This window comes from Theropithecus gelada, chromosome 4, assembly GCF_003255815.1.
Source record: "Theropithecus gelada isolate Dixy chromosome 4, Tgel_1.0, whole genome shotgun sequence".
Classification (NCBI taxonomy): domain Eukaryota; kingdom Metazoa; phylum Chordata; class Mammalia; order Primates; family Cercopithecidae; genus Theropithecus; species Theropithecus gelada.
In genome coordinates, this window is record NC_037671.1 from 164,761,573 (window position 1) to 164,769,740 (window position 8,168).

Below are 8,168 nucleotides of genomic sequence, written 5' to 3' on the forward strand. Positions count from 1 at the left end.
TCTTTCTTTCTTTCTTTCTTTCTTTCTTTCTTTCTTTCTTTCTTTCTTTCTTTCTTTCTTTCTTTCTTTCTTTCTTTCTTTCTTCTCTCTCCTTCCTTCCTTCCTTTCTTCCTTCCTTCTTTCCTTCCTTTCCCTCCCTCCCTTCCTCCCTCCTTCCCTTCCTCACTCTTCCCTCCCTCACTCCTTCTTTCCTTCCTTCCCTCCTTTCTTTTCTCTCTTTCTGATACAAATTTATATTCTGGGTCATGACATGTGATGGTAAATGTTATGTGTCAACTTGACTGGAACACCAGATGTCTAGATATCTGATTAAACATGATGTCTGCACGTGTCTGTGAGAGTGTTTCTGGAAGAGATGAGCATTTGAATTGGTAGAATGAGTAGAGCATACAGCCCTCCCCAAGGTATGTGGGCATCATGTAATTTGTTGAGGGCCTGAATAAAACAAAAAGATGAAGAAGGTTTGAGTTCACTCTGCCTGACTGCTTGAGCAGGACATCTGTTTTCTCCTGGTTCTGGTGTTGCTGGTTCTCAGACCTTCAGAATCTATAGCATTGGCTATCTGACTTCCAGGCCTTCAAAGTATTCCACTGCTTTTCCTGGGTATCCAGCTTGCAGATAGTAAATCATGGACTTCTCAGTCTCCATAATCATGTGACCCAATGCTTTATGGTAATTATAATACAGTAGCCCCCTCTTATCCACAGGGAAATATGTTCCAAGACCCTTGGTGAATGCCTGAAATTGTGAATAGTACTGAACCCCATTTACACTATGTTTTTTCCTGTACTTACATACCTGTGCTAAAGTTTAATTTATAAATTAAGCACAGTAAGAAAGTAACAACAACTAATAATAAAATAGGTAAAGGATAACAGGCCGGGTGCGAAGGCTCCCGTCTGTAATCCCAACACTTTGGGAGGCCGAGGTGGGCAGATCATGAGGTCAGGAGATCGAGACCATCCTGGCTAACACGGTGAAACCCCGTCTGTACTAAAAATATAAAAAAAATTAGCCAGGAGTGGTGGTGGGCACCTGTAGTCCCAGCTACTCGGGAGGCTGAGGCAGGAGAATGGTGTGAACTTGGGAGACAGAGCTTGCAGTGAACCGAGATCTCGCCACTGCACTCCAGCGTGGGTGACAGAGCGAGACTCCATCTCAAAAAAAAAATAAATAAATAACAATATACTACAGTAAAAGTTATGTTAATATGGTCTGTATGTCTCTCAAAATATCTTATTGTACTTTATTCATTCTTCTTCTTGTGATGATGTGGGATGACAAAATGCCTGCTTCTGAGATGAAGTGAGGTGAATGACATTGGCATTGTGATGCAGTGTTTGGCTACTGTTGAAAACTAATTAATAATTTAGGAATTGTTTATTTCTAGAATATTCTATTTAATATTTTTGAATTGCAGTAGGCTGCAGGTAATGAAAATCAAGGAAAGCAAAACCACAGAGGAGAGGGGACTACAATAATAATAATAATAATAATAATAATAATAATAGAATCTGGAAGAGTTTTGAGGTGCATGCTAGCAAAAGCCAATGTTTTTGTGAAGAGAGTTTTAAAAGCAACTCTGGTAAGACCTCAGAAATAGAAGAGGAAAGCCGAAGAGAGAGGTTCATCTTCTCATAGAACACTTAAATAATAATGTAAAGAATTTTGGTGGAAATATGGTATTCATCTGCAAACCAGGAGGTTGGCCTACACCAGAAATTGACTTGGCTGGCATCTTGATCTTGAACTTTCCAGCTTCCTGAACTGTGATAAATGAATTTCTGTTGTTTAAGCCATTTCTGTCTATAGTATTTCTGTTATAGCAGCCTGAACCGACTATGACACAATATAAAATGCATCTCTTACTAAGGGTCTTGATCAAAAAGTTAGAAAGCTATTGGTCTGCACTTATGGTTTATTTCAGATATATAAAGTTGATCCTATTTTAGACATGGGTTAGAGAAATAGGGTGTAGAGATACACATTATATTCTCTCAGGTTATATTTCTGCAATAAGGGCTAGCCTCCTTATGGGGACTGTGGCTGGTAGATTTAGGTCATGTAATTAAATGTCTAAACTACCCACAGGCATCCAGAAGATAGAACATTTATCCTGTTATGTCATGCTCTCTCTGTAAAAACAAAACTCTTCGTTAAATCAACAAGCAGCACTAGTAAGTAATTAAGTCATTATAAAAATAATACCCAATTAGAAAATACTTAAATAAATATACCAGTATAATTAGATACCTTCTCATTAAACTTCAATTATCTTTAGCCTAATCCCAATTTTTTTTTTTCCCACAAATCAGAAGCTTTCAATCTGAATCATTTCATTTCCCCTTTGGGCTTGTCTACCATTTTTGTATTTAGCTTTCTTCTTTTATGACTTTTTTTTTTCCCCTCAGAAATCTTTATGGTTTTCTCTTCTGCATGACCTTTTGCTATAATCAGAATAAGAGAAATTTGAATCCCTTGTGATGGCCTTTATCTAATAATGAGTAATTTTCTTCCATATAGCTACTTTTTTTTCTCTCAGTCCCCTTTGAAGCCTGAAGCAAGCATAAAAGCTAATTTGAAATTAGCATACAATTGGATTCCTTATTAGTCTCTATAGTCATTTTTGCAGATGTATAGTTTGGCCTGGGTCATGGACCCCTGACAGAAAATTGCCTTTTTTTTCTTTTAAAGGTCCAAGCTTATATATTTTTTAGAACATATTAGAACATTGCTCAAAGCATAACATGCTGTTTAAGCAGAGATATGAATTGATGCCTTCATAGTTAATGCACTTAACAATCTTCCTTTTTATTCTACGTGACTTTCAAGGAAATATTAAATTACTCTAAACACATACCTTTCAAAATTAATGGTAAAATACTTCACAGTAAATATGTCTTCATCAAGTACAACCTTCTATGGGCAAGGCATTTCAAAATAGCATTGGTATATAGAAAATGTCAGTGAATTGCACCAAGCTTCTTCTCTAGAAGTTTCTTCTTGAATTATCTATATACATATTTTAACGGTGACATTTTTAGCCAACTCAGTCACTAGTTCCTATATCAGGAAATTTTACCCTAGGGTCCATTTACCACCTAAAATTTTATGTGCAATGCGTGAGTATTTATCTGGGGAAAGTTGCTACTATTTTTTATGACTTCTTTTTTTAATGAAGTATAATATATAACAAAATGCATAGACCTTTAAAGGTGATTTCTAAGAGTTGTGTCAGTTGTATACATTTATGTAGCTACAACTTAAAACAATACAGAAAAGATTTCTATCACCCAAAGTTGTCTTGGGGCCTTTTCCAATCAATTTCCCATCCACCACCCAGTGCAGCTGCTTACTGATACTTGTCACTATAAATTACTTTTGCCTATTCTTGAACCTCATCTTAGTGGAATCTTACAGTATATAATACTCATTAGTGTCTAGCTTCTGATTTTTTGAAATTCATCATATTATTGCTTCAATCAATAGTTAACTTCTCTTTAACGTTGAGCGGTGTTCTCCCATATGAATATCACACAATTTGACTATCATTTTATCTATTCATGGACCTCTGGCTTGCTTTTGCATATTATAAATAAAGTTGCTATGAACACTCTTGTCCATGTCTTTTTGTGGACATTATCTTTTAATTTTGGGGGAGTAAGTAACTAGGAGTAGAATTGCTGGGTCATCAGATAGGTATTTTAACTTTATTAGAAACAGATCTGTAGCTTTTAATAAACTCTTAAAGGGACCTGCATCCCAAAACTTAAAGCAGCCCGGCTTTTAGGGCACCTATACAAATGTTTTTGCTTATTTTAAAATATTTTCTCATTTCTCTTTAAGCCTCAGTTACAGACTCAGTAAGATGAGTGCTAGACTCTGCCTTATGCTTATAATGCATTAGGCTATCGGTACAAGTTGAAATCATTTAAAATAGTTTTTGTAGATACTTAGATAGTAGATTAATCACAATAGCTAAATTCCACTAGAATGTAAATTTTCTGAGGGTAGAGACATTTCCCTGTTCACCGCTGTAACCCAAGCATCTGAGATGCTATCTGCATGGATCAGTTCAATAAATATGTGCTAAATGGAAGAATGAAGTATCAGCCATATGTTGGGAAGCATTCTAATCACTTTATATATAGTGTTTCACTTAATACTTACAGCCAATCTTTGAGGTAATTCCTTTTATTACTCCCTTTTAAGTGGAGAAATTAGGCACAGAGAAGTTAGGCAATATGCCTATTGTCACATAGCAAATAAGCCCAGATTTGAATACAAGTAGTTGTCCTTCCAAAGTTATAACTGTTAGCCAGGGAATTCAGAAAAACTGCATTGCTTGTGTGTCTCTTCTTTTGTTTCAAGAAGCCAAAAAGCCTTTTTGTATTCACTAATTGTATCACTTTTGAAGGAAGAGTCCTCAGGAGGAAATTCTGTGGATGGATTTAGGGTGGTGACTCTCATTTTCGTTCTTACAATTAACTGGACTTTTCTTCACATTCTGATTTGTTCCCATAATGAGAGTTAGGGCCCCACTTCACTTGTATTATAAATAAAAGCCATGGAAGTCTATACATACAATCCCTGGATACTTTTGTTTTACTTTGTTTTGTTTCATTTTCACTCACATCAGGTTAAGCTGAAAGTTTTGGTCTTTTTTAGAAGTAACTTTGAATCCAAATGCATGATGACTGTTATAAAGACTGCCTTGTATGTCCCTTCATGGTGTCATACAGCTTAGGACATCGTGATGGGATCGCGTTGTTTTGACAATTGTTAGCTGTTCCTTATTTGTAAGTTTTTAGTAATGTGAGCTTCTGTCTTAGTCTTGTCATGGTCCCTTCTAGCTAGCAGAGAGGTTGAGGACAGGCTAGTGTGTTTTAATGAACTGGCTTTGTCAACAGAGCTGGCGTTTGCTTACACTCTAAAACAAATCACCTCTCACTATCTCTGAAACATTTCCTCAGAGCTGAATTTATGCCTCTTTTTATCTTGATAGGAAAATACAAACAAAAGATTCTGATTAATATTTATCTCCATGTAGCCAAACTAGAGCCAAATACATCTCAGAATGGTCCTTGTTGATGATATCACTCCTCCCAGTTATATTTGAAGGAGATTCCCTTTCTAAGACACGTGACTTCAGATCTCTCCAGTGTATCATGCAATGCTCAGCAGCCTTCTGTGAGTACATTGGTGGCAGTTCTCTTTTTCTGGAATGAGCCAGAGGCAAAAAAGCTTTTGAGGCTGGAAAACAGACGAGAAATTGGTTCATAAACCTACACCTGATACTCATCCATGCTTTTGCCACCAGTATTGCAAATTCTACGTCACAATTTTATGTTGCCTTACATCTTTTTGGCAGCATGTCTTAACCATATATAAAATAATCTGTAGCAAGAAAAAAGTTATCAGTCCTTATCTTTTTAGCTTTGCTAATAAAGATAGTAGAACTGAGATTCTGTGAAATTATGTCCAATTTTTTCCCCAAGGGTAGCAAAGCCAAACAGCCTGGAGATGATGAATATGTCTTCCCAAATGGCAATTGTCGCAGGTCTTTCTTAAGCAGCAGTCTCAAATAAAAGATCTATGAATCAAACAAATAACTTGTATTTTAAAAGAAATTTGCTACTCCCTCTTTCCTAGAGAACAGTCCTGAAAATAAAATCAGGGCTGTTCATTTTGCTTAATACTCTCAAACACCAAACAAGATTACAATTCCTTGCCTGCCTATGATCCCCTGTAATTCCAACTAGCTCTGTGAAAGCACAGACCTGTTTTGGCATTTCATGTTTCTGCTGCTTCATCAAGGCCAGCTCCTTCACTGCAGGCTCTTACGACAGCACATACTTCTCTCAACAGCCATGTTTTCAGTCCTCGTTTCAACAGAAGACTCTAATCTTGTGATTTTTCCGATGCCATACCAAATATAGATTTTGCTGACACTTCCCTGATTTTCTAGAATTTAAAACATTTCAAACAAACTTTTGAAGCAAATGATGACAATGTGTTTTTATGCTTACATAATGACCCATCTCGGTTATTTCAGACTCAAGATGGAATCCTAGCCCTGTATCAAATCGAAAACAAAACAAAACAAGCCAGTAAGTTGTTTTAGTCATCAGAGTGTGCTGTTTTCAAGTATTCAGCCTGGTTCTCCTACCACATAGGTAAACAGACTAGCAAAAGTTAATATGGCTGTTTTAAATTAAAGGCATTCAGATGCTGTTTTTCCTCGAATTTTTGAATGTGTTGTCTAACACACTGAATTTCTGTGCAGTGAAATGGAGAAATTTGATGAGAGGCTGTTGTCAGCTTTAGCCTGGAGATAGAGATGTGACCATGTATACTTTTCTCAGGTGACTCTCCCCTTACAGGGAGGACTGTGTGTAAGAACTGGTGAGAGCCAGAGGCAAAGATCTGAGCTGGGAGATTTAAGGCCACAGTTGACTATACATGTAAAACAAAAACAGTAATTCACCAGGCATTTCTTCCCAACAACTCAAACTTCAAAATACTTAACAACAACAAAAACCAACATTTACATACTGGGTAATTTAACTTTTGATGTCTAGATATAGGTTTTATGTCTAGAATTATTTAAATTTGTAGGGTAAAAGGTGATAATTTTAGTAGAGTTGTCTTAAGTCCAAATAAAATTGAGCAAAAGTTCAATAAAAGTATTTTTACAGCAATTTAAGGTAGTATTTTTATGTAACTGTCTTTTCTATTTTTCCCATAAGACATTGAAGTACATCTAGATTATTATCCCCAATTTATACCTGAGACCCCTGAGATTCACTTGCCCAGAATACAGCCAATAGAGGTATTGTCAATTTATCTAGTTAAATGCAAGATTCTCTTGGGGAGGTCATATACTAAACCTCTCTGTCATATCTTCCATTTTCTTTTTTCTTGCTTACTGTGTTTCTTTCAGTTCAGAAATATTTTCCTCCAACTCTCCTAGAATTAAAAACTTTAGATTTAGTTCCTAAGAAATTTATGTTATGTACAGGTGTATATGCTGGTGGTGGTTGCCAGTATGAGACAAAAGTCTTTGTTATCTGTATTTGTAACATGGACATTTTGAAGAATGGATGCAGTATAAGATGCTACTTTAGCTTTTTATGTAGAGATAATGAATTGGAACATACATGGCTATCATGGCTATTTATAATCATTCCTTTATACCCTTGAAAAACAATCGCAAAGCAGTAACATGCCACATATTCAGTGTTTTCTAATGTACTGACTCAGTGTAAGTTTCCTGAAGTCAACTAGTGTGCAATCTAATTAGAGTGCTACCCTATATCTCTAACGGTTAATACAGAAACACAGAGTATATGATCATATAGCATATGCAGAAAGTATGATTCTGTATGACATAGGGTGGCACTACAATTAGATTGCACACTAGTTGATTTCAGGAAATTTACATTCAAATTAAGGCCTTGTCTCTTTATGGCCAGGCTCTGCTGCAGACCTGTCCAACTGGGCTTGCCAGGCACAGGGGACTAACACCATAGTAGGGCAACTTGAGTGTTAGAACTGGTGGATGAAGTTCAAGTTTGGCACCAGGGACTTCCAGTTGGGCTAAATGAAGCACAGAGGGGTAAGCTAGACTTTAATCATGTCTTGAATCTGTCAGGTTGGTCACATTTCAGGGATTCTTTTGATGGGTGTGAAGTGACACACATTTCAATTGTGGAGTAGTACCTAGAGGGCAGGCTCTAGAGACAGTTTGACTTGCTTTGCATTGTATCCTGGATCATTCATTTACTAGTGATGTGAGCTAAGAAGCGTTACTTACCTTTGGAGCTTCAATTTCCATTTTAGTAAGCATCATAGGATTGCTATGACGATTAAAACATGTGGCTAAGCCATGTAAAGTGCTTGAAACAGTGCCTACAAAAGGGTGAGCACTCAGCAGAGCCTATTTATGATGATGACTATTGTTGTTATATTTCGTTTGGAGAGGCATAAATAACTGGCAAAAATTAGCAAAGTAATCAAGAAGGAGTATATGCTTGAGGCAAATTGGCTCTCACCAGGTTTTGAATGCTGAGATTATCTGAAGGACAAGACAGACATCCAGTTTACTTCATTGAGCCAACAGTAAGGATCAAAGGGAACAGATAAATTGGAAATATTAATACATTGAC

General features: G+C 36.5%; 1 long non-coding RNA gene across 1 annotated transcript in view; it reads right to left on the bottom strand.

Moving 5' to 3' along the window:
* LOC112622102 overlaps nucleotides 1-6,053 on the bottom strand; it is a 13,434-nt gene extending 7,381 nt beyond the window's left edge. The window contains exon 1 of the long non-coding RNA XR_003118941.1: nucleotides 5,781-6,053. This is a non-coding gene — a long non-coding RNA (uncharacterized LOC112622102). The remainder of the gene's footprint in view (nucleotides 1-5,780) is intronic.
* Between the last annotated feature and the right edge of the window lie 2,115 nt (nucleotides 6,054-8,168).